Raw genomic sequence first — 27,897 nt, 5'->3', positions numbered from 1 at the left:
TCACTTCTCTTCCATTTTTTTCCTCACTGATCGTGGTGCCCTCCGTCGGCTCTTCTCTTTAGGCTGGGTTTCCATTGTGGTGTTTTTCAGAGGCCAATTCTCTGGTGGATTCTCCAGCACTCCCCTCGATCTCGAGGAAATCTCTTTAGACGTTCCTGAAATAGAAAACTTGATAACTTAGAAAGTACATTACTGTCACTTGACTCCTACCCACCAGTATCTCTTTTACCTTTAGATATGTGGTATTACCAGTTGACCTTGTTATTTCAACACTAAGACGGAAGAGAGGATTCATACAGGTATTGGGTTATTATTTTCTATGAATACCTAGCAGGAAGGATTGGAGATACATCATAGGTAGTTTCTGTGATGCACTTTTCAATTTTACTAGCAACAAGGGGAATCTTAGATGGGTCTTGATAGATGCACCTCCTGCAGCTCACTTATCAGTGGACATTCTCTCTTCTCTCTTCTCTTCCCTATCAGTCAGGGTTGAATTTAACCTCTGTTGGTTCATCTCGGTCGTTGGGGAGATTGATAGCTTGCATTGTAACCTCATCTTGCTCCTATCGATAATCCAGATGAGATTCTGACACATATGAGTATCGGCAACTATTTCCTGCATGGTCAACGTCCCGATCAGTGCAGCAACCATCTCCTCACACCTCAGAAAGAGTCCACTCGACAGGATTCCCCACGCCTTGCTTCCTCTAACACTCTCCTCTTCCTCACTGGGCACACTGGTCTTGGCAAGCAGACAGGTGCTGATGCTCCAGGCCCCAGGGCAGGGGATCATGAGTTGCCTTGGTGATGTCCCCTCACCTAGCTGGGAAAGTAGAAGGCCTTAGCCCCCATCCTGCCCACATGCAGCAGTCTTGCAGAGCTTCCCCTCCTCACACAACCCGACTGGCTGCTTAACAATTGACAATTTTGTGGTCTCGAGCTCCCCTTCTTATAGTCCATTGTTAGGCACTAAGGGCCTGATTACAACTTTGGAGGAGGTGTTAATCCATCCCAAATGTGACGGATATACCACCAGCCGTATTACGAGTTCCATAGGATATAATGGACGGGTGGTAAATCCGTCACTTTACCGTCACTTTTGGGACGGATTAACACCTCCTCCAAAGTTGTAATCAGGCCCTAAATGTGATTTAGAGTCTGAGCCTTTGAAGTTTATGTTAGGGGTCGGCTTCCTTTTGAAGTGCCCACTCCTCTACCTCTCTTCCTCCAGAAAGCAGCCTGTCACAACAGGACTGTCTCCAAAGGCCCAAAACACAGGCCATGGGAGCAACTAGAGTTCATACTGGATGCCAGCCACACTGATATGTGTATCAAAAGGTAAGGCCAGGGCCTTAGGCCTAATCTTCACGGTTCTCTTATCATCCCCACGTCCTTCCTTGGATGTGCCCAGCACCTTCCTTATGACCTCTCTCTGAATTAAAGAGTACTCATTAGAAGTGTACTTGGAGAGCCTGAGCCTCTCTTTTCCAGTGTGTCCCACCCAGCTTGCAAAAATGCAGCAAAACACACATATGTCTGGAGGATTCCATTTTACTTCTCTCCTCATGTTTCACAATGTAGCCCCGGGCTTCCTAAAATGGAATTCAGAGTTGTAATTTTATTGTGCCTTTTACAGGCACACAAACACACACATACACGCGCACACACACACACACACATATACACAGCATATGAATTCACCAGCACTGCGTCTTTTAGATATTGTGCCACTCACAGGCACTCATACACCCAGCAATTGTTTTCAATATACAATTACTGAACACCCTTCATGTATCGTACCACGCACAGGCCTACACACACCCAACACATGCATTTTACATGGACACACTGCACAGCACTACATCCTTCATGTTTTGTGTCTCTCACAGGCACACATAAACCTAACATATGCATATAACATACAAGCACTGCACACCAAGCCAATGTAGGTGAAGGGTGAGTTAAGCACACAGACATGGAACTCTAAATGAGTGAGCCCATAGGACGCACTCCAGTGACACAGATAAAAAGGACCTTTTCACTTCTACCGATCACTACACTGCATGCTGCCACCACAGCGCTCGTGCTGCTCAACTCCTGGTAAAGGCAGTGGCCTTTAACCATTATGAGGTTTGGGCTTCCGGCACCACTCCTGGTCCAACAAGACTGCAGTCTGTGAGATAGGTCTATGTCATGGTGCACATGCATGATCCATGCTTGCGTATAATAATAACAATTCTGCATTTGGGATCCAGACATACTTACAGTTGGGCACTCAAGGCAGGTGTGCACTATGTGGAGGGCTTTTTCGTGCCAACATTCCTAATGTCCTGGGGCCCAGCCTACTTTGGATCCTAAGTAACTGGGCTGAGTACTACCCCTTTAGCACTTGACTCTCAGTGGTAGCACTGAGTGTCTCCCTGTGCTCCTATGATGACTCATAACATACACTGTCCCCGAGCATTTCCTTGTGCTTTTGTGCATCTTATAGATAATCTGCGCTCGAGATAAGACCCTGCTCTTATTTTTCATCTACAAGTCATATTTACTTCCTGGTGTTCTCTACTTCCGTAGGATCTTCTAGCAAAGTACCACAGGATCGTCTGAAGTTCAAATTTATTTCGTTAGACATGCTGCATCTGCATTAGAGTAATTAACGTTGGAAAATGGATATGTCTTAGTTTCTAAAGACTATACATGAGGATGTGGATGTCTTTCTAAAAAAAAAAGACATTTGTGGCCTAACTGTTTATTTGTTTCTTTTTGCAATAATTGTTCCTTCTTGGGTCTGATATTCATTTTGGCAGTATAGAGTCTTCTTCTTCTTCTGTGGTATCCCCATCCATCTTTAAGCACAACCTGGATAGCTATCAATGGAATGGGAGGAGCGGATAGATATATTTGATAACTGCCTGGAGGCTCTGGATGGTCAAGATTTTCGACCCAGTATAAAACAAAAAAACTATACCTCTGAGTACTTTAGAAAAATAAGAAGGACAACAAACATTTAATTATTTACCTACTAGTCATGACTAATTAGTGATGTGAACAAAGAAGCAAAGAAAAGACTTGAAAGTACGTTCGCCTAACAAACAACCATTATTATGTGTAGGTAAAACAAAATTACACAGAATCTCCAATAGAAGGTGGGTCAGTTAATGAATTTATTGATAGGTTGCATGACTTATCTGTTAAAAGTCAATTTGGGAATATGATGGAGGAATTAATCAATTGATTGTACAATGTAGAAGTAAAAAGATATACATTGGTGTTTGGCAAAACCATTGAAGACCATAACATAATCCTTCAACAAGCCTTGGAAAGATTGTGCAATGCTGGACTTAACCTTTGCAAGGAAAAAGTTAGATTTTTAATTAATGAAGTGGAATACTTAGGATACACCTTGTCTGAAAGGGATGTCAAGCCTAAGTCGGATTTGTGGAAAGCCATAAGCCTTACACCTTCGCCAGGTGATAAAGATCAGTTGAGATCAATTCTTAGACTTACAGAATATTACGGCAAGTTTGTATTGAATCTAGCTAATAAGGCTGAAAGGCTCAGGATACTGCTCAGGAAGGGAAGCAATTTTATGTGGGGTGAGTGTCAACAACGTTTCGAGATGATAAAACATGATATTTGTTCAGCTGGAAATTTGGTAGTGTGACATTAAACAGAAAACAAATTTGACTGTGGATGATAGTGCCACGGGCACTGGGTCATAGTAACTCAACTTCATGATAAATGTGAAAAAAACAAGAAACTGATTTGTGGAGTCCCCCAGGGATCATCCTTTAACCATACTCTGTTCATTGTCTTTATGACCCCACTAGCCAACATCATCAAATCCCAAAACATCACCATCATCTCATATGCTGATAACCCCCAACTCATCCTCTCTGTGACGGATAAGACAACCACCTCCAGATCCAACTGCATGACCATGGTAGCAGACTGGATGAGAGCAAACTGACTGAAACTCAATTCTGACAAGACAGAAGTTCTGATCAAGACCTCCCCATAGGACCTTGTGGTCAGCGGTGCTAGGACCAACACCAACACCCACTGACCACTCAAGACATCTTTATGCACATGCCTTGAGCAAGGCATAGTACAAATATTTACCCAGATGATACATTACATATTATGAGTATATCCACAAGAAACGAGAAACAAATGAGATATTAAATATTTTCATAGTATGTCCAATACACATTGCATGAATATGGTAGATGTCACAATATATCATTAAATCCAGACACAACCTATTGTGTCCAATAGCATTGCATGAATAAGGTAGATGTCACAATACATTATTCAATCTAAACATAGCAAACATAACCTAACAAACATGTGCATTTTTGGAATGTAGACACCTGGGGGAATCCAGGATGGGGTGAATTGTGGAGCTCTCACTGGGTTGTCAACCAGAATCCTTTGCAAACCTCAAAAGTGGGCTGAACAAACACTTTTCCCTCACATTTCGGGGCTGCAAAGTTCTGAAATCTTAGGGGAGCCACAAACGTCCTTCCACCCAGCATTCCCCCAAGTCTCCTGATACATATGGTACCTCACTTGTATGAGTAGACCTAGTGCCCGCAACAGGAAATCCCCAAACCACAACGTGGACACATCACATTTTTCTAATGAAAACAGACGTGTTTTTTGCAAAGTGCCTAGCTGTGGATTTTAGTCTCCAACTCAGCCGGCACTTAGGGAAACCTACCAGACCCACACGTTTCTCAAAATTAGACACCTAGGAGAATCCAGGATGGGGTGACTTGTGGGGCTTTCACCAGGTTCTGTCACCCAGAATCCTTTGCAAACCTCAATATTTGTCTAAAAAACACTTTCTCCTCACATTTCAATAATTCAAAGTTCTGGAATCAGATGGGAGTCACAAACTTCCTTCCACCCAGTATTCTCCCATGTCTCCTGAGAAAAATGGTACCTTACTTGTGTGAGTAGGCCTAGTTCCCACAATAGGAAATGCCCCAAAAACACAATGTGGACACATCAAATGTTTCTAATGAAAATGGACACGTTTTTTGCAAAGTGCCTAGCTGTGGATTTTGGGCTCTAGCTCAGCCGGCATATAGGGAAACCTATAAATGTTTCAAAACTAGACACCTAGGGAATTCTAGAATGGGGTGACTTGTGGGGCTCTCACCACGTTCTGTCACACAGAATACTTTGCAAACCTAAAAATGTGGCTGAAAAAATACTTTTTCCTCACATTTTGGTGATAGAAAGTTCAGGAATTTGAGGGGAGACACAAACGTCCTCCTACCCAGCATTCCCCCAGGTCCCCATGATAAAAACTTTACCTCACTTGTGTACCCGCGACAGGGAAGGTCTCAAAATGTATTGTGGCAATAATGATAACTAAGGGGAGTGTACTAATTTGTTCTGGGATCGGGAACCATTTAGGGAAACCTATCAAACCCAGACATTTCTGAAAAGTAGACATCAAGGGGAGTCCAGGGAGGTACAATTTGTGAGGATTTCCCAAAGATTTCCCTGCAAAGGTAAACCATTGAATAAAAACACTATGGGGGTCATTACAACCCTGGCGGTTGGTGATAAAATGGCAGTAATACCGCCAACAGGCTGGCGGTAAATAGTGCAAAATTATAACCATGGCGGAAACAGCTCAGACAGACAGCCATTTTAACACACCGACCGCCAGGGCAGAAACAACAGACACTACGGTGGTAACTGCCTACAGCCAGGTGGAAGACAATGTTCCCCCCACTGTATTGACAGTCCAATCTGCCACCTTTTCCGGGGCAGTACCAACGACATCAAAAGCCTGGCAGAAACAGAGCTCAGAATTTAAAGGACTCACCTGTGGAGACTCAGGGACGAACCACGCCGCCATGGAGCCCGAGCTGCATGTCTTCCCCATGATCATCTACATGCTGCTCCACTACAAACACCAACGACGGCGAAGACGACGATGGTGAGTACAGCCGCCTAGCACACAGGGGAGGGGAGGAGGAAAAACAGAGTGACACACACATGCAATGCCCCCACCCCAACACCATACACACAAGCAGATGCAGCAACATAACATGTTTACCCCATACCCTTCAGGAATAATGCAAGGACAACTACAATAGATTAAAAATAGTGTAATAAGATCAAATAGTAGCAATACGTGCATCCAAATCAAAAAGTATATACATATTTACAAATGTAGGGACACTGCCCAGTCCTCAATGTTTGTGGGCCACAGGGCCACATTACAAAGTCCAAGGTCCCACTTTACTCCTGCAACAACACAGAGAGAACACTGCAGGGGCATCAGGTTGAAAATAGGCAGGCAACACCACTGGTCATGGAGTGGGCAACATGCCCTGTGCTTGGTCCTGGGGAGTGCAAGGCCACAGTCCCTCAAGTGGGTGACTTGCTCACATGCTCAGGAGGGGCCAACGTGCCCTGTGCTTGGTCCTGGGGAGTGCAAGACAACAGTCTCTCAAGTGGGTGAATACCCCACTGGCCCTGGAGGGGGCATCGTGCCCAGTGAAATTCATCCTCATCGTGCCCAGTGAGCTTCATCCTGGGGAGGATGGTGTGAGTGAATGTCATCTCCACTGGTTCTGGAGGGGGCATCGTGCCCAGTGAGCTTCATCCTGGGGAGGATGGGGTGAGTGGACGGCATCTCCACTGCTTTTGGAGGGGGCATCGTGCCCTGTGATGCAGATCTTGGTGAGTGCATGGTCACAGTCTCTCAGGTGGGTGTCATACCCACTGGATTTGTAGGGGGCAGGCCGCACAACAGCCCATCAATGTAGGTCTACAGAATGTCCGCCGGCAGTGACGGCTGTTCAGTGGTGGCAGTGGTGGTGGTGCTGCTGCTGGTGGTGGGGGGAGGCTCCAGCCCATCCCCTGCAGCCTCGGACGACTGCCCACTGGTGCTGCTGCTACTGGTGGCGGTGGGGGGAAGCTCCAGCCCAACCCCTGCAGCCTTGGACGGCTGCCCACTGGTGCTGGTGGTGGTGCTGCTAGCGGAGCTGGTGGTGGTCGGGGGGAGGCTCCAGCCCATCCCCTGCAGCCTCAGACGGCTGCCCACTGGTGCTGCTGCTGCTGGTGGTGGTGGGGGAAAGCTCCAGCCCACCCCCTGCAGCCTCGGACGGCTGCACCACCATGGTTGGTGGTGGGCTCTCTGACTGAGTCCCAGCACCAGGCCCCTTGCCCTTCCTGCCAGCAGATGGGGATGGCTCCTTGCCCCTTTTGGCAGCAGCTGGGGCTGGCTCCTTGCCCTTCCTTGCAGCACTTGGGGCAGGCATCCTTTCCGTCTGGCTGGCTGGTGGCCGGGATCCTTTCCCCCTGGAGTTGCTGGGGACACTACTGTGCCCGTGGACTGGGTGACTGAGGAGCTTGCCTGGGCTTTGACCACCCTGGCCTGACGTAAAGGACAGGGGGGTAGGGAAGAGGTCAATGGTGGAGAGGAAAAGCTTCTTAGAGACATTGGTGCGGGAAGAGGGAGATGGTTTGGGAGTGGAGGAAGAGGGAGTGGTTGTAGGAGGTGTCAGTCTGCTGTGTTTGGGTGCAGGTGCATGGGCTGGATGCTGTTGTGAGGTGGATGGCTGTTGGGTGTCTGAGTGCTTGCATTTGTGTACTTTCGGAGGAGGGGGCACAGACACAGTGGGATAGGACATAGGGGACGTGTGCATGGATGTGGGGGTGGTGACTGCCAGTGAGGTGTGTGTTCTGATAGGTGTGCTGGTGATGGTGTTAGTGGATGAGGATGTAGTGCATGCAGGTGTGAGTAGAGATGCAACTAGGAGGGAGGTGGACGAGGAGGAGGCCACAGTGGGAAGGTATATGTTGGTACGTCTGCATCTGGATGGTGTTTGTGTGAGTGCCATGTCCACTCTTATGTGTTGTCCTGTGTGCATGCTGGTCTGCCTGTGTGTTTGGGATACGTTGGGGTTGAGGGGAATAAGAATGGGTAGAGGAAGTTGAAGGGGGGTAGAAACAGGGACAATGGCTGCCATCAGAGAGGAGGCCAGAGCCTGGATTGATCTCTGTTGCGCTGCCAAGCCAGTGTGAATGCCCTCCAGAAATGCATTGGCCTGTTGGATTCGGGCTGCCAGCCCCTGGATGGCATTCACAATGGTTGATTTCCCAACAGAGATGGATCTCAGGAAGTCAATAGCCTCCTCACTCAGGGCAGCAGGGCTAACTGGGGCAGGGCCTAAGGTGCCTGGGGTGAAGGAGATGCCTACCCTCCTAGATGAGGGGGCACGGTAAACTTGCTGAGGAGTTGCTGGTTGGGAGGTGCTGGTACGGGGTGGTGGCTGTACCTGTAGCTGGGGTGGTCACAGAGGTGTCCGCCACCACCAGGGAGCTTCCATCGGAGGAGGTATCCGTGTCCAAACTTTCCCCTCCAGTCTCCGCCGTGGTGCTCCCCTCACCCTCCGTCCCACTGGTGCCCTCACCGTCGGTGGACTCGGCCTCCTGGGTCCTGTGGGATGCAGCTCCCTCTGTCGCCGGTGCCTCTGCTCCTCTGCCAGATGATGCTAATGTACATAAGGACAGGATGACAAAACAAAAAGGGGGTAGAGACAAAGGACACACTTGGTCAGTGGCGGCACCAACACCACCGTTGGCATATGCAACACACTCACACACAGGGAACAGCCCTACGCACTAGGCAATGCACTACCAGTTACAATGCTAGTCACCAGGCCATGGGTAGGGACACATACCACCAACTGCAGCATACCTGAGACCCACACAGCCCTGCCCAGTAGTGGATGCCTACTAGCTAGTTTGGAGGAATTTCACATCAGAACCGTGCTCAACATGGGACCTACTCTGCAATGTCAGGCCTGGCCTAGGGGCACCCACAGGCCCACATCCCCCACCCAGAGACCACCCCACCAGGAGTAGGTAGTAATGAAGGGCACGGTACTCACCCCCTTGTTGCTGCTGTGATGCCCCCAAGCGCCCATCCAGCTTCGGATAGGCCACCGCCAGTATGCAGGCCATCAGGGGGTCAGGGTTTGAATGGCACCCCTTCCTCGTTGGGAGGCCATCCCCAGCTGGGCCTTCGCCGTCTTCCATGGCCAGCGTCTCAGGTCCTCCCACCGTTTCCGACAGTGGGTGCTCCGTCTCCTGTAGACCCCCAGGGTCCACACGTCCATGGCGATGGCACACCATATACCCTTCTTTTGATGGGCACTGACCTGCAGAGAAATACACACAGGGAAAGGTATTAATCAGACGGTCCTGTCTGTTACACTCATGGCCCACCATGCCCCTTCCCATCCCCATTAGCACAGACATGGCCCAGCATACATGCTGCATGCTGCCCAGGGCCCATCCACCAATCCCCCCAAACACGAGGCCTTCACAGACAGCACTCCATTCATTCATGCCCGATGCATCGTACTCATAGTGTACTCACCTGTTGATCTGAAGGCCCTTACAGCAGTCGGTACTGGGGTAGGACCCTATCCAGTAATCGCTCCAACTCCGTCGAGGTGAAGGCAGGGGCCCTTTCTCCAGTCACACGTGGTAAGTTCCAGACACAGGTCACAGCAGCACATGCAGTGTAGGTCCTCTCCTGTTGAATGTCAGGTAGCAAGTGAGTGAACAGATAGAAAAGGGCAGTCACGTCCGTGGCGGTGCGTACCGTCACTGCCGGCGTACATAACCATTGGCCACTGTACCCCATAGGGCCCAATGATAACCAATGAGGAGTTGCACAGCAGTTCCCGACCGCCTCCCGCAACGGCGCACAATGTCAGCGGAATTACCTCATTTCCACCTGTCCCTCCATACTGGACAGGCGGACGCCATTTCAGGGGGGGGAGGCCATGGATCCTAACTGCGTCACAGTTCACAATTTCACATTCTGGACATATGCCATCAAAATATTGTAACAACCACAATATGTATTGAACTGTAATGATTACAATGTGCAGATAATGACCAGCTTCTCACTCTTTTGCCTGTAAGATTGCAAGTGCTGCCGATGAATAGGAGATGGAGACATCTTCCCGTGTACAGACCCCTTGTGGACTTGGCAACAATGGAGGACAGGCACATTATCCTCGCCTACAGACTTGACAGGGCCACAATAACAGAGCTGTGTGCCCAATTAGAGCCTGAGCTGATATCTGCTATCCATCACCCCACTGGGATCCCCCCTCTTGTGCAAGTGCTATCAGTGCTCCATTTTTTGGCAACAGGTTCTTTCCAAGTGACAGTGGATATGGCAGCAGGAATTTCACAGCCAATGTTCTCAATGGTGCTGACCAGAGTGTTGTCTGCCCTGATTAAACACATGTGCAGCTACATCGTTTTCCCCTAGGTGGAGGATTTGGCCACCGTGAAGGCTGACTTCTATGCAATGGGACATATCCCCAACATCATTGGTGTGATTGATGGGACACATATTGCATCTATCACCCCTCCCCCGGCAAAATGAACAGGTCTTCAGAAATCGTAACAGTTATCACTCGATGAATGTGTAGATGGTGTGTTTGCGGACCAGTACATCTCCCATGTCAATGCTAAGTATCCAGGCTTGGTGCATGATGCTTTTATCCTGAGGAATAGCAGCATCCCAAGTGTGATGGCCCAACTCCAGAGGCACAGGGTGTGGCTAATAGGTGAGCCCTGGTTCCCACCCAGTGGATGTTGGTGTATGGGTATGGTGTGGGCCATATGGCATAGTGTGTGGCTCTCAGTTGTCCATCGATATTTGCAGGTGACTCTGGTTACCCCAACCTGTCATGGCTACTGACCCCTGTGAGAAATCCCAGGACAAGGGCAGAGGAACGTTACAATGAGGCACATGGGCGAACAAGAAAGATTATTGAACGTACCTTCGGCCTCCTAGAGGCCAGGTTTCGGTGCCTCCATCTAACAAGTGGATCCCTGTGCTATTCCCCCAAGAAGGTCTGCCAGATCATCGTGGCATGCTGTATGTTGCACAACCATGCCTTGCGACGCCATGTGCCTTTTCTGGAGGAGGAGGAGGCTGGAGATGGCCGTGTGGTAGCAGTGGACCCAGTGGACAGTGAAGATGAGGAGGTAGAGGATGAGGATGAGGACAACAGAAGTGCAGTCATTAGTCAATACTTCCAATGACACACAGGTAAGACAGTGTTATTTCACATTTCAATGACAGTTTGATGTGTGACATTGTCACTGGCAGGCTGTGAATTCCTACTTCTATGCTCACTCACTGTACCCTTTGGGATCTCTTTTTGCAGATGTTGGTGCCCCAATATTGCTCCTGGTGTGTTCACTGCCACCAACTACAGGTCTTTCCTATGTAAACATTAGTGTACAGTTGAATTGCAATTTTTGAACCTTGTTTAATGAATACATTTTGAAAACATTTGACATACTCCATACTTGTATTTTTTCAAAGTGTGTTTATTGCAGTGCTCTGAAGAAAAGGGGGAAGTGCAATGGGCTGGGGTGATGATGGAGGAAAGTCCATGTTAGAGTCCAGTCTATTTGTAGCAGAGGTGCATTGTCCAAGGGGGCATGGAAAGGGGAGCAATGGCAGTTCAAGGTGGACAGGGTGACAGAGTGGGACACAAGGGTGAAAATCAGGAGAGTCTCATTTCCTGGCGGTGTCTTGGCAATAGTCTCTGGCTTCTGCCTGGATTGTAGGGAACGTTTGCGTGGTGGTTCTCCTTCTGCAGGGGGAGGGGTGCTGGTGTCCTGTTGGTCCTGTGGTGGGGCCTCCTGTCCATTAGTGGCAGCGGAGGTGGAAGGCTGTTCAAGAGTCTGGCTAGTGTCAGGGGCCTGCTGTTGTGCCACTGCCTCCCTCATACTGTTGGCCAGTATGATCTCCAGGTACTGTCCCTCCTGCAGCCGCATGTTCTTCTGTATCTTGTCCAGGATCTGGCCCAGCATATCCTAGGAATGTTGGTATGCTTCCAGGATCGCTGTGAGTGCCCCCTGGAGAGTCGGTTCTCTGGGCCCATCCAGGCGCACAGCAGTCCTTCCAGCTTCCCTGTTGTCCTGTGCCTCAGTCCCCTAAACAGTGTACCCACTGCCACTGACCTCAGGTCTCTGATTATCCTGGGTTTGTGGTGTACTCTTGGGTCCCTGTGGTGGTGGACACATTGCTGATTGACGTGTCCTGGGGACAGAGGTATGGGCCGCGGGTGCTGTGGTGGTGTTTCCTGAGGGGTGAGGCTCTGTGGTGGTGTAAGACTGTGCCTGGGTAACCCACTGTCCGGAGGTCCCTGATGGGCCAGGTTGGTCAATCCAGATCCAGGTGACCAGAGCTGCTGTCATCACTGTGGGCCTCTTCTGTGGGAGGGCTGGATGTTGCTGGCACCTCTTGTCTGGTGACATTGGCTGGGGTACCTGTGGGGATGTTAATGCAGTGTTATTGTTTCTGTGTATGACATCTTGTGCATGGGTGGGTTGCCGTCTATGGTTGTTATTGCCCTGGCAGCTTTGCCTTGTGTGAGTTTTTATTTGGTGGGCTAGCTGATTGTCTCTAGTGTGCATGCTGTAGTGATGGGTGTCCATGCAGGTCTGTGGGTGATGTCCATGCATTGGTATGGCATGCAGGACTTGGCATTGGGATGAGTGGGTTGCGATCGTGGGATGTGTGGGAGGTGGTGGAGTGATGGGAGTGAGGGTAAGGGTGGGGGTAGGTGATGGCATGCAGGTGGGGGGGCTGATAGCAATTGAGTGTTGACTTTACAGCGTCCAGTCCTCCTGCTACTCCTGCCAGACTCTCAGGATGCATGATTACCAAGACTTGTTCCTCCCATGTTGTTAGTTGTGGGAGAGGAGGTGGGGATCTTGCTGCAATGGAACATACCTTCCCCCGTAGGTCGTTCCACCTCTTCCTGATGTCATTCCTTGTTCTGGAGTGCTGTCCCATCGCGTTGACCCTGTCCACGATTCTCCGCCATAGCTCCATCTTCCTGGCAATGGATATCTGCTACACCAGTGATCCAAATAGCTGTGGCTCTACCTGGATGATTTCTTCCACCATGACCGTTAGCTCCTCCTCAGAGAATCTGGGGTGTCGTTGTGGTGCCATGGGTGTAGTGTGAGTGGTGTGTGTGAGGATGTGTAGGGTGATGTGTTGGGGTGTGTGATGTAAGGGGCGTGGGTGGTGTATAGGTGATGGTGGTATGTGGCTCTGGTAATGTGAGTGCTCTTGCTGTCTCTCTCTTCTGGCAATTATTGGTATTCGTAAATGGTTGTGGGTAGTGTGGGTGTGTGTTTTATAGTGGTGTGGGTGTGGTGTGTGTGAGTGTGGTGTGTGTATGGGTGTCAGGTGTGTGTAGTTTGAATTGGCCAATGTGGTATTGTTTTGTTTGTGTGTGTGTATTTTGAGCACAGCGGTATGTACCGCCAATGGTTTACTTCCATTGAATGTCCGCCGTGGTGATTCGTGGGTCATAAAGCTGTGGGCATAATGGTGTGCGTTTTGATACTACCAGTTTATCACTGACCTTTGGACTGGCGGATTTGTGTGTGTGGCTGAATAGTGACGGATTGGTGTGTTTGTGTCAAAATATAGTTAGCGGATATCCGCTGCGGTATGTTGACAGCAGTCAGCATGGCGGTAAGTAGGATTTACCAACAATGTCATAATGAGGGCCTAAATTTCCCTGCATTTCTATGACGTAAACTATAAGAATATGCAGGGATCCAAAAACTGCTTACCACCCAGTGTTCCCCAACTTGCCCAGATAAAAACACTACTCCACTGGTGTGCCTGGGCTTACTGCCCATGACAGGAATGGATCAAAGGAATGGTAGTCCTTCATGAGGACTAATGTTGACCCTGGGGTGATCCACTCCTGATGCATACACTAGGAACAGGCACACAAGTGGGGTAGCGTTTTTATCAGGACAAGTGGGGAAACACCAGGTGGTAGGAATTTTGGGGATCCCTGTATATTTCTGTAGTTTGCTTGACAGAAATGCGAGGAAAAAACATTTTTATTCAATGTTTCTCCTTTGCAGGGTATTCTGGATAAGAAACTTTGTGGAATCCACATAAACCACACCTCTGTGTACTTCCCCGTGTATCTAGGTTTCAGAAATGTTTGGGTTTTGTAGGTTTCCCTATATGGCCGCTGAGCCCAGGTCCCAAAACGCAGGTGCCCACCTTACAAAAACAGGTTGTTTTGATTATAGATAATTTTGATGTCTCCACAATATGATTTGGGCCCTCCCCTGTCATGGCCCTGTGTGACAATGGGGGTTACCTAAACTGTGTGAGTTGTCCAGCAGGACTGCAAGATGGGTTTCTGCACTAACCCCATTTTGAGCATAAGGCCCAAAACTATCTTCAACTCCAACAGCGAAGTGGGAGTCCCCTGGCTTGCCCTAGAACGGGCCCTAGAGTGCCTCCATGCTCCCCCATAAATTGTTCAGAATGCAAATTTATTTGCTGCACAATTTGCTGAAGGACGTCAACATTGAAAAAGAGATGGACATAGTTAATTGGCAAAAAGTTGGCTGTATCTACTTTACATACAGAGTCACCAGTAAAAGGTGGAATTTGGGGCAGACCTAAATTGGGTGGCTGCCAAGAGAGCACTCTGTCTGTGCTTGCCGCCGCATGCACCTGTTTTCTGGTTTAGGCTAACCCGATGTTGTCCCGCTGCACAGACTGTTCTTGCGAAGGGACAGCATGACTGTCCTCATCGTCTCCCTCAGAATAACTGGAGGAGGTGTTATCGGATGGGACTCCGCCGACTGAAAAATCACTAGCAGATTCTGCTCCATTGTGCTCTCCCTCAGATGCTGTCCCAGTATCTATTGTCTCAGTCTCTGATCCTGCCTCAGAGCTGTCCGCCATACCCCGAGTTACAGCTTCAGCAGCAGTCATCCAATGAGATGCCATTTCTGCTACTGGCTGAACTGTCTCTCTAAAACGCTAGCCTACGTAAATGACAGATATGGTGACAAAATCGCTAGTGTGTGTGTGTGTGTGTGTGTGTGTATGTGTGATGTGTGCAACAGTAAATGTCAGTCACCTCACCTTTGCTTCTTCCATCCATCAGCAGGTTCTCTGAAGACACTGAAAAAAACAAAAAACAAAACACTATTACTTCACCTTGCAGATACCCATCATCACAGCCTTTAGAGCTGGTGGCACCCAGTGCGATAGGCTTTTTTGCCACACCCCTCCCATAACCTCATCCTTGGATTCCCACATTACCACCCAGCAAAATTGCACTTGATCTCTCCATAGCTCCCTTGTACATATATTCAGGCCAGCTGGGCAGTTGCATGGAAAGGCCATTGGAAGTTTATTGAGTCCCTGTACCTGAAACAGAAAGTCTGCCACCTGACCCTTTAAATCACTTCTGAGTCCAGGTTTCAAGGCAAGCAGGTCCAGTCTTCCTCTGGGTTCTTCAGACAACAGGGTGATCCTTATTCTGAGCCCCTCCCCCAGTTCAGGAGTGTTCTGGGGAGGGTACTGGGGATGCCACATTTATGCCTAGTGTCAGCCTGTGGGTAGACATACTCCTGGCCACTCCCTAACCAATGGGGAAAAGGTCCAAGGGGAGAACCAACCCAATTATGCAGTACGTCCTCTGTGTTTTACTGTAAATTATCCCACAGTGCCTCTCTCTACCTGAATCCAACATTCCAGAACCTCTCTCTTCCCCTGGTCAGAGCTCCCTGTGGCCACCCTGTGGTATGGTTATGTTAACAGTTATAGCCTTCCCTGTGGTCTCTACAAATCAGTTTGAGGGAACCCCCAACTCCCACTGGGCTGGGATTAGGACAATGCCAGCACCGCCACACCGTCCTGTGGAGGAAAAGTGGATTGGCATTGGCGGCGGTCCGACCGGCACAGCGACCCTGGCGGTCTTATGACAGCCAGGGTAGTAATGAGGGCCTATGCGTACAATTCATGTAAGTATTCTGGGTATGCCACTGTGAAAAGGATTGCTATCACACTGCCCAAGATGTCTTCACTGTGATAAAGTGTCAATGCTATCAGCTCTAATAATTGCTTGCACCCACCTTTTTCTGTGCTCATGGTCAGGTGGTTAAAAATTTCTTGTTACTTCACTGGTTCATATTTGGTCTACTAAAATAAGCCAGGGCCGATTTATAACCCATAAGTGGGAGAGTGTGCGTGGACGCCACACATGATGGCCGCTTAACTCCGGAGCTAGCGGGCGGCTCTGAAAATCAGACGACAGGGCAGCTTCCTCTGACTTCATTTTGTCAGACGAAGCATATGAGCACACGTTGGAAGTACAGCGCTTTTGCCCCAAGTCTTTTTCATGTATTTATTTCAATATTAAGGAGGAGAATTCCTTTACTCTTTTATCTCAACATCACTATGGCCACCATTTTGAATTCTTCAATATTCTGAGGTAAAATTTTGATACCTCAGTTATTGTTATATGAGTAATTTAAGATAACCCTCATTGCATGCGCTCTTTTGCTATTTCTTGGACTTACAGAGTTTTTTTTAAATAATTCCCTACTTCAGATAGTAATTTATGAGGGAAATTCTTTAATAAAACTCATCTCAAGTGATTGCTGGAATGAGGAATCCTCCTGAAGTATCACGTAAACGGCAATAGATACTTTCATGATTTCTTTGGCAATGGTTGGCAATGGTTAATGCCTGGCGTAAGCAGTTAATTTTCTTTTGCATGTTGCTGCAGAGGAGCTTAAGGTGACATACTAATTTTTTACATTCCTCTTCTTTTCAATTGTGTCACCAATCCTGTTTATTTAGGAGGAAAAATTATGCCTCAACTTACAGGAGATATAAACATCCTCGCTCCTCATGGGCAAACCGCATAATCTGAAATATAGATTTAATTCACCGTCCATTGTTGTCAAGCCTACTATCAGGAAACCTCATCATCAAAAGGACATTTGCCAAAACTATCTTACAGCTATAATGGAGGGAGACTGCGGATGGAAGGAGGCCTCACCGTCACCTATGACAGGGGCCATTTCCAAGAAAATGCCTGGGTCAGTGAAACGTCCCAACAAGGATATAGACTGTGCCTCCAAGTCTCCTTCTCCTTTTACTTAGGAGAATGTCATGGAAGAGATTAGAGCCTTAAAGCCATTTGTTGCTGAAACAAATGCCTCAATTCAGCGTATTGAAGAAAAATGGTCCTCTTATGATCAATGAATTTCAGCTTTTGAGCAAAGAGTCAGGGACGTTGAGGAGTCCCTGCCTAATATGACTCATCTCTTAAAAGAAATATCACAGCTCAAGAAATCAGAAGAAAACAGAAGATATTGGAAAACAGGAATCGCAGGAACGATCTTAGGCTTTATGGCATACCAGAAAATTCAGAAGGTTCTGATATTGTTGCTTTCCTGCAAAATATAATTACTACAATAGTTAACTTACAAAATCGCAATCCTTCAAAAATAATAAGGAAGATTTAGAAAATGATGACTGCGACAAGGATGTCAACTGAAAAAGCATGCAGTACGCTCTTAGAGTTAACACTCGCTATTACGGTGGTAAAAATAAGGCTGGTGCATTACCTGCTAATTATTTGAAAGGAAGAAAAAGACAAAAATATTAAAAGGACCATCGCTAACTCTGCGGGCACCCAATTACTTTGTGACGCCGATATAACAGATTGTTTTGCACAGTATTACAAAACACTTTATGACCCTTCAGAAGCCCTAATAGATTCTTACTTTGTCAACCTTCAAATTTGTAATCCCATCAATTCTGATATGTCATTACTAGAAGCTGTGTTCACTTTAGATGAACTTCAAACAGCGGTTAAATGCTTATTAAAAGGTAAAGCACCTGGCCCAGATGGTTTTACAATTGAATTTTATCTTCAGTTTTCTCAGATTTTATTCCCTCAACTTTTTAAACTTATTAATTACTCCCTTTCTATTAATCCCTCCACTGGTTCCTTCTCAGAAACAATAATTTGTATTATTCCAAAACAGGATCGTGATTTGACCTTATGTAAAAATTATCGTCCTGTGTCTTTGATCAACACCGACTGTAAAATCTGTGCAAAAGCCCTTGCACTTCGACTAATTGATATAGTACCTGATCTCATTTCTTAAGAACAGTCTGGCTTTGTCAAAAATAGGAACATTGCAGACTGTTCACGTGTCTTCTTACATTTCCTCTAGCGGCACTCACTTTAGATGCAAAAAAGGCATTTGATAGAGTTAATTAGCAATTCCTTATGAAATCCTTAAAATGGCATGGATTTGGCCCTAAATTCTTACAATTGATCTCCTTATTGCATTCTTCACTGCGTTCTACAGTAATGGTTAATGGAATCCAATCACCATACTTTCATCTTAAGAGAGGTACAGACAGGGATGCCCCTTGTCACCCCCTTGTCACCCATATTTTTCATATTAGCACTAGAACCCTTCCTCCATCAGCTTAAAACTTCTGACACGTTACATGAATTTCAAGTTAAAGATACTCATTTCAAGTATACTGCATACGCTGGGGATATTCTTCTTTTCATTTCACAACCTGACACATACCTACCATCTTTTTTTTTTAATGAGCTGAGCTGAGATCCTACTCCTCAGTCTTGGGTTCTGAACAAAATTTACAACAGCAGGATTTTCATGTAACCCTGTTAAGATTATGGGTCTCATTACAACCCTAGCGGTCTAATGACCACAAGGGTTGCGGCGGTTCAAGTGCCATAATATGACTGGAGCAGTAGTGCCTCTGTCGGACTGCCAGCACTGGCAGATTATGACCACACAATGGTCTGGCGGTGCTAGCGGTCCTAATTTGCCAGGGCAACACTGCAAGCAGCACTGCCCTGGGGATTACGACCTTCTTCTCCACCAGCGATTTCATGGCAGTAACACCGCCATGAAAAAGCTGGTGGAGACGGGGTGCAGGATGCCCCAGGGGGCCCTTGTACTGTCCATGCAATTGGCATGGGCAGTGCATGGGCCCTCCTGGCCAGCACCTTCACAATGTCTGTTATGAGCCGGAGACAATGCTGTAGGCTGTTTCCCGCTCAGTTTCAACCCGCTGACACTTTTATATTATTAGGAAAACAGTCATATCATTTACTAGTACTTAAGGTAAATACAAATAAAGTTGTATTATTTTAATGAGGAATTGGTGTCATTTTACCCAGCGGGAAACTCATAATGGGCCTGGCAGCAACCTACCTGACTGCCAAAGTCAAAATAAGGCCCTAAGTGTCAGTGTCAGTGGCAGGGAATAAAATCACATAAGGGGAACCGGAGATATGAATTTTTAAAGATTTTTTTTTTTTTTTTGCACCTAGAAACAAAAAGCACCAATCGGGTCATCTGGTTGCTATGTGTACAACTAATGGGTGATTTCTACATTAATCATCACTAATAGTGCTGTTGCTTTGTTTCATATTTTTATGTACAGACATACCTACAGTTAGCACAATGCCTTCAAACTATTACCAGAAACAAATGAAAATATATTCCAAACAGATTAGAGAAAACCTACCCACAGCTACAAAGGAAAATAGTGGGTATTCCAAAAAGAAACATAGTATGGGTTTTAGTACGTTTGCAAACTGAGAAAGCAGTTTTTACTCATAATATTGTTATGCATGTAAAAAAGGTTCCTACAACTGCTAACATGTCTAGAAAACTCACCTTCAAAAACAAATAGGAGGACTATTTTCTGTTGTACAGTTGTACAAGAAGGTAATGCATTAGAAATATTATATGTAAACAGTTGAAAAATAGATATAGATAAATTATATACTTTAGGGGAAAAAATGAATCAGTTAAACTTTTCAAATATATTTGGAGGATGATAAAGACCCACGTCCAGTACTGAACCATACTTTCAGGTAGAGGCTTACTGTACATACACAAATTGGGTCCTATCTGTAAATAATGAAGGATGTTGCTATGAAGTTATGCATGGGTGTGTGGTACAGTTAGAAAAATAAGCAAAAAATGTAGCAGACTATTCAAAACAGGATTTTCAGATGAAAACTACTAAATATCCTGTTTAACAATGGAACTATGCTTCCATATGCGCAATTTATATAAAACCTATCACTTGTTATGCTGTTGAACATGTGATGCTATCTCAAACAGGGTTTAATAACTTCACAGCCAAAGATTTCCTAAACAAGGTGGAAAGCAATGACGAAAACCTGGAATATAACTTAATAAGTATTTTGGCATGTCAGCGAGATACAAAAGAATATTGGTTTCGAACACGTTGAAAACTAAGATATATGTTGAAGAAATTGGGACCACCTATCTGGTTTCTTACTTTGAGTTGTGCAGAATATATATGGGATGATTTATACAGTTTTCTATTAGAAGCTAACAATCTCACAGATGCTGCATTTAAAACATCTGAGGAATTATGTTCTTTAGATCTGCAAACGTTTGCAGATTTTTTTATCACAAATTACAAACTATGCTTAAGTTCGCAACACAGAAAATGAAAAATCTCCTAGGAAAGGGTGTTGATTTCTTTTGGAGAAAAGAGTACCAAGCAAGAGGTGCACCTCATATTCATATGCTGTTATGGATTGAAAAATGTGGATATGACTCACATGAATCTGTTCTTAAGTTTATTGAGCAATATGTTACTTGTGACATACCAAATAAAGAAACAGACCAAAAACTGTTTGAAAAAGTTATTAAATTTCAAAGTCACAAATGAGGATAATAATGCTTATGGAAATTTAAAAACAAATCTAAACAGTATCCTAAATGTTGTTTGGGGTTCCCCAGACCAATTTTAAATAAAGGAAGGGTCAACAATCGTATGTCTTCTGTTACGCATGTAATCAAAAGAAAGTCCCCTGAAAACACATATAATTTAAAAAGAAGAGACTCATCACAGAGGATAAATGACTTCAACAGTACTGCATATGTGGAATGCTAATATCGATATACAATTTGTTGCTCATAATTTGACTGCTGCCACCCATTATGTGACTGCATATATTACTAAAGCTGAAAAAAATAGATACAAAGGAAGTACGAGAGGAGACCTTCTGAGCAATCTTTAACTAAGCGGCTGTATAGATCTAGCCTTTATATGCTATCTCACAGAGAGGTTACAACTTATGAGCCTTGTGACCATTTAAGCTCTTCAAGTTTATATGCGAAAGCTCACACATTTACATGGTTTACATGGCTTAGTTTAGGATTATCGTCCTCTTGAAGAAGAGTTTTCAAACTTTTACCAGAAATTGAATATCTTGACGGTCCTTGAGCCAGCTCCCCCATCACTGTACAGTCAGCAGGCCTTCCTGACTCTGCAGATTGTGTCTCACTGCTGCCATCTGCATTCCCCGCATTGCCGCTCCCTCCTGTGTTTCACGCTCAGCCAGCATTCTGCCATTTTAGCCCTTACCTCAGCCTTTAATCTTTTGCCATTATTTTCACAGTTTAAAGTTTAGCCTTCAGCATTTCAATCATTTATCATTATCTTATTGAATAACAATAAGAGCTTTTGTTGAAACATTATTATCAATTTCTAGTCTTAACTTTTCTGTTGATACATTGTTGCTAACTCTGCCCATATCGCTGTACTTGTCGTTTTTCCCTGAACTGGCCAATCTAGCCGCTTTATTTATTCCTGCTGTTTTTGCCGCTTCCTGCCACCCAGTGGCCCTTCATTCTCCCAGGACCTAGTTAATGGAGGCCGGAGCATGGCTGCACAGCAGACGCATGCCGCTGGTGCACCCAAGCGCACCTGGACCACACCCATCAACAGGAACCCTGTCCCTCTGCTACTTGCAGATACACTGTAGCCAAGATCTGGACCTCAGGCTCCGCAACAACAACTTCTGCCACGCTTCCCCCCAAGCCACGGTAGGACATTTTTCCTGCCTGCACTGTTTCTTCTCCTGCAACACTGGAGAACCCGCACACATGACAACCATCACCTTGCAAACCCTGAACGCTTCATGAGAACTCTGCTGTCTCCAGCTCCATGCACAATCATTCTGCAAGCATGCCACTGAGATGTGGCACACCATCACCTCCCTCACAACCAAAGTCATCTTCCTCATCAAGACCTGATTCAACCCCGCATCTGCACCCGACATCGCCTCAGCAACATCCAATGGCTACAAAATAGCACACCGAGACCATATCAACTAACACGAGGGTGGAATCCCCATCATCCACAAAGAAATCATCCACTGCAGCACCTCCGCTGAGGACACCACCCCGATCATGGAACACCTCAATTTTAACTCTATGGCAATGGCAAACCCACCATCAGAGGCACACTCATGTACAGACCCCCAAGACCTTGCCCCAGCTTCTGCAGCGCCATGCTCAAATTCATCACATCGCTCGCGATTGACTCCAAACTCTACATCTTCCTCGGTGACCTCAATTTTCACCTTGATGACCTTAATGGCACCAACACTGCCAACCTTCTCAAAAACATTGGCCTCACCAAGCTAGTCACCAACTCCACTCATATCGGAAGACACACACTCAACCCTTACTTTACGGCCAGCAACAGAGTCAAGTACAGCCAGGTCACTGAGTTTACCTGGACAGACCACACAATTGTTCACTTCACCATAGCAGGACCCATTGGTACCACCACTGCCACCAAGTCCCCCACCCCCTTATGCCACAGCCGGAACAAAGTATCAAAGAGCCAGTGGACCAATGTCCCTCAACATCGCCCGCCTTGACAACACAACCAACCTAAAACAGGCTGTCAAAAACTTCTCCGCATATGGATCAGCGATTGTACTGACGGAATCACCCCCTTCAAGCTCACCAAATGCAAGAGATCCTCCAAACATGCCAGGTTGTACACCACAGAAGTGAGAATGACCTAATGAAACTGCAAGTGATTCACAAGGAGATGGCACATCAGCAAGGAGCCCACAGACGATGCTTCCTTCAAGACCTCACTCATCTAGTACCTCCAACTCCTGAAAGAGATGAAAAGGAGCACCCTTGCCAACTGCATCACAGCCAGTTCTAACCACAGCAAATAACTCTTAAATGTCATCAGAGAGTTCTTCAACCCATTAGCCACTGAAAACATAATCACCCCTTCCCAGGAACTCTGCGACACCCTGGCTGACTTCTCTCACGACAAGCTCTCCACTATCTACAAAAAATGTAAACCCCAGCTCACCTCCGCTGACACTCTCAGCCTTCTCGCTCCCACAGATACAAATCCTGACCACATGCTCACCACCTGGGACCAGCTCACCACTCAAAACAACTCAGCCATCATGAACTTTATCCACTCAGGAGCACACTTGGACTCCTTTCCCCACCACATGTTCAAGCTCGGGAGCCAGATGATCAGAAACAAGCTCACTCCCATCTTAAATGCATCAATCACCATGTCACTTTTCCAGAAGGATGGAAACATGAAGAAGTCAATGCCCTTCTCAATAAACCTTCCGCTGGCTCCAGCAAACTCAATAACTATCATCCTATCTCCCATACTCCCTTTTCCTGTCAAAGTCCACAAAAAGGCCATTAACTGCCAACTCATAGAACACTGGAAAGAAACAATCTTCTGGACATCTCCCAATCCGGATTCCACACCAACCTTAGCACCCAATCCCTCCTGATTGCTGCCACAGATGACATCAGAACCTTTCTTGACCGTGGCCCTGATACTCCTCAGCCTCTCAGCAGCGTACAACACCCTATCCCACCACACACTTAGCAAGAGGCTTTACCTCATTGGAATTCAAAGAGACACCCTCTAATGTATTGCCTCTTTCCTCATCAGCAGAAACCAGAGAATCCACCTACCTCCTGTCACCTCGGAATCTAAGAACATAATCTGTGGCGTCCCTCAAAGCCCGTCCACAGCCCTACTCTTTTCAACATCTACAAGAACCTTTTGGCCAGCACAGTCAGAACCCATGGACTAAACATCATATCCTAAGGCAACAGCACCCAGCTCATCCTCTCGCTTTCAGAAGACCCCTCCACCACGATGACCAGCTTCCAAAGGTGAATGATGAGCATCACCGACTGGGTGAAAGACAACTGCCTAAAACTCAACACGGACAAAATTGGAGTGCTGATCTTCAGGAACAACACCTCCCTGTGGAGGGAACGGAGTCCAACCTTAGGGACTTTACATTAGTTTGTTGCTTGTTATTTAGTTGGTCAGTATATTTGTCAGGGGAACTCCGATGGCAGATATTGCTTCTTTCATAAGGTGTTATTTTACCTTCTATTTACATGAAAGCTTGACATTAATTTGTTATGCTCCTTGAGAGTACAGCCACTGCCTAGGACCCTGTCTCTGCTGCAACTACCCTGTAAGTCCTACCAAACCATGTATCAGAGAACACAGAAACACATTTCAACGGTATGAACTGACAGTAAGTATGCTGTGAAATAGGTTGTGCTGTAAATCTATCTCTAAATGTAATAGTACCACAAAACACTAGGCTGGTAATTTGCCTGCAGCACGAACATTCTGGAACCCTGCTAAGCAGTGGAGTATTATTATGGGGCACAAACATCCTAAACGCAGCACCCAAAAGCTAAACATGCTCTGTTAGCAACAGAGCGTATGTGCTCTCAAAAATCAACAGGCTGCATTGGGCTGCGATTATAATACAATAGACTGAGCAAGCAAACCAGACCTTTGGTTAATTGAACTACCCAGTAGAGGCATTTCAAATTGTTAGAAACTGGGGTCTCTAGTTGGCAGAGATATACACCCTTGACAAGCAGGGTCCATAATCCTAGGAGTTGCATAATTTTTCAGGCGCGCAGTCGTAGTTTCTCACTGTGATGCAGGGATATTTTGACGCCCAGGGACAATGCGTTGAAAATCCTTGGCACACTGGTAGAAGGAGCAGGCGCTCCGTCGATCTGGTAGACGATGCATCTAATTCTATGTCACACGGCAAGAGCTGCATCAAATTTCTCATTGGGAAGTCGTTGCTGCATTGTTCCAGTCAGGGGTGCGGCTATTTACCAGCAGCATGCAGGCATTGCATCGAGTTCTGTAGGCATTGCATTGATTTTCAATGCACTAGGATTTTCTTGAAGAGATGAAGTCTTTGTTGGCCGTGAGACTTCAGGAACAGGAGGCAAACTCAATCCAAGCCCTTGGAGAGCACTTCAGGAGGAAGGCAGAGTCCTTCCAGCAGAGTTAAAGGCCTGCAGGGAAGGAGGGCAACAAGCAGGGCAGTAGCCCTTCTCAGCAAAGCAGTCCAGATGAGTCCTTTGGGCAGCCAGGCAGTTTCTCTGACAGAGTGCAGGTGTAGGTCCAGAAGTGTCTGATTCGGTAGTGTCAGAGACCCAGTTTATATACCCCAAAATGCCTTTGAAGTGGGGGAAACTTCAAAGTGTGGTTTTGAAGTGCACAAGTTCCCCTTTCAGCCCAGTCCTGTATGCCAGGGTCCCTGTGGGGGGTTATCAGTCATTTGTTTGAGGGCAGGCCTCACAGTAGTGGAAAACAAGTTTATGAGTTTTTCACTACCAGGACATGTAAAACACATAAGTACATGTCCTGCCTTTTACCTACATAGCACCCTGCCTTATAGGTTAAAATAGGGCCTATCTTAGGGGTGATTTAGATGTAGAAAAAGGGGAGTTTAAAGCTTGGCAGGCCTGAGACATGGTTAAAGGGCTACTTATGTGGGTGACACAATCAGTGCTGCAGATCCACTAGTAGCATTTCATTTACAGGCACTGGGCACATGTAGTGCACTTTACTAGGGACTTACAGGTAAATTTAATATGCCAATTGGGTAGGAACCAAAGTTACCATGTTTAGGGGAGAGAGCATATGCACTTTAGCACTGGACATCACTGGTAGAGTGCTCAGAGTCCTAAAACCAGCAACTACAGGGTCAGAAAAATGGAGGGAAGCAGGCAAAAAGTTGGGGGATGGTCACCCTAAGGTTGTCGGGTCTAACACAAATGAATATATTTTTAAAATGTTTACAATTACACTTCTGGGTTGGAAGTTCCTGAACTTGTGTTTGCATTAAAAAGTCCACAATTATTTTACTGAATTCTTCTAGGAAGACCAAATGTAGATTGTGTTCATCCTCTGGCATCACATGCAACTTTGAATCTTTAATCTGCTGGTCAATAAATTCTGGTTGGGAACATTGGATCATAGCATCCTTCTGGCGATGCAGGATTAATATCGGGCACTTGATAAGCGGCAGCAAATGACGGCAAATGTTACCACTGAAATTCCTAGTAAACTAAAAAATTATTTTCACAACTGTGTCAATACATTTAACCAAGTACTCTCTGCTGTAAATTTCCTCCATAACTTCCTTGCATTTTCACTCCACTTAGAAATGTCTAATGTAGTTTCTATAAGCTTTAAGTCATTTTCTGTGACATAGGAAATTTACCCTCGCCACCAACAACCAATTTATGGACAAGACCAGGGTATTTTGTAGCTGTTATCATGGCTGATATGCCCCCATTACTCCACCCAAGAAATGAAAACTTCTTGAAGTACAAAGCCTGCATCAGAACTAGCACACCGTCTGCATCTCTTTCACAGAAATCTGGTGGAAAATGCCTGCTGGGAGGGATGGAACTTTTTTGGATCAAAGACCACCACTGTGAACAGTGCTTTATTCAAAGACTTGAGCTGTGGGCCAAAATCTTTCTGTCCACTGCCAATAAACCCCAGAAGTAGAAGGATGCCTTGATTTCCTTGCTCTGTGAGCTGACAGTGTAGATTGACACCAATCAATATTTGTAGAGAGTGGCTTATCATCCACGGGGTCTCAAGGAGCTGTTGTGGGCGTGCTGATCACTCGAATAGACAGGTCTTGAGCTCCTTCCTGAATTGCTTCAGTGATGCGGCCTGTCTGAGGTTGAGTGAGAGAGCATTCATGTCCTGGCATTCACTTCAACTTTTGCAGAGGTCACAGGCGAGCAATAAGAAACAGATGGCTTGATTGAAATCTGTGTCACAGTGTTAATCAGCCGAGAAAGGCAGTGTTGAGGGGTCACTTCCCTCCAATGGGCCATGATCACTTTGATGAAGTCCAAGGGTTATTGACGAAAGGCAACGCGCTTAGTTAGCTCCAGAGAAAAGTGATCAAAAATCAAAATCCTTTTGAGCCAAACCCTTAAATTAAATTAAGTGAGGCAACCCACCCCTTTCGTGATTTCAATCACTCTTTAGAAATTAATACCTTCTTGTCTTTGTATAAGTCTATAATAATATCGTCAAGAGAGTTAGCTGCAGAATTACGAAAAGTAAACCTATGCTTCATTTATATATTTACCTTGACAATGAGGTGGTAATTGATTACCCCGGAGCTGATCCATGAGTATGTCGATATTAATGACCTATATATTTTAACACTCAATCTATCTCCTTTATGTCATTTATTCTGTAGTTATTGCTGTTCTCTTTCCACTTGCAGATAGTAAAAAGGCATAAGTTCGCCAGTAGGATGATAAACCTTGAATTTTAGGCACGTTCCTTGGAAAACTCTCTTGCTAATTAACAAAACCAAATCAGCATCGTTGAGAAATCCATCTTATATTATTTCACTTCCCAAAAAACAATGGGAATCCTAGCATCACTCCTTATCAAGCATCTGGCTATACAATTTACTCCTTAAACAAATGCATTTTCTACCATAAGACTCTAGTAAGAGATACTCACGTTATCTCTTCCCTACCTGTTCTACGTTTCTGAGACGAAATTGCTGCTCAAACCACAACCAGTCATTGGTTTTGATTCTGAGGTATAAGGGTAGTGGCGTCATCTATTAGTGTTGAGTATGGTCTCTTAAAGAGATGTCTGAAGACTACTTGTGAATACATTTTACACAGAACCTGGAATGTAAGGAAGTGTTAGAATGGATATAAAAGAACCAAATACAAACCAGTAAGATATGCAACCTTAGAGGCAGAAGCACTAGAGAGGAGCCACGCCTTGATGGCTCTTCTGAATAGCATTATTGGTGCTAGATC

At 46.0% G+C, this 27,897-nt stretch overlaps 1 pseudogene; it reads right to left on the bottom strand.

Moving 5' to 3' along the window:
* Positions 1-26,940, bottom strand: LOC138287153 (valacyclovir hydrolase-like; annotated as a pseudogene).
* Positions 26,941-27,897: the final 957 nt, after the last annotated feature.

This window comes from Pleurodeles waltl, chromosome 4_1, assembly GCF_031143425.1.
Source record: "Pleurodeles waltl isolate 20211129_DDA chromosome 4_1, aPleWal1.hap1.20221129, whole genome shotgun sequence".
Classification (NCBI taxonomy): Eukaryota; Metazoa; Chordata; class Amphibia; order Caudata; family Salamandridae; genus Pleurodeles; species Pleurodeles waltl.
Note: the sequence above shows the minus strand (reverse complement) of the source record. Positions and strands in the feature narration are given on the sequence as shown.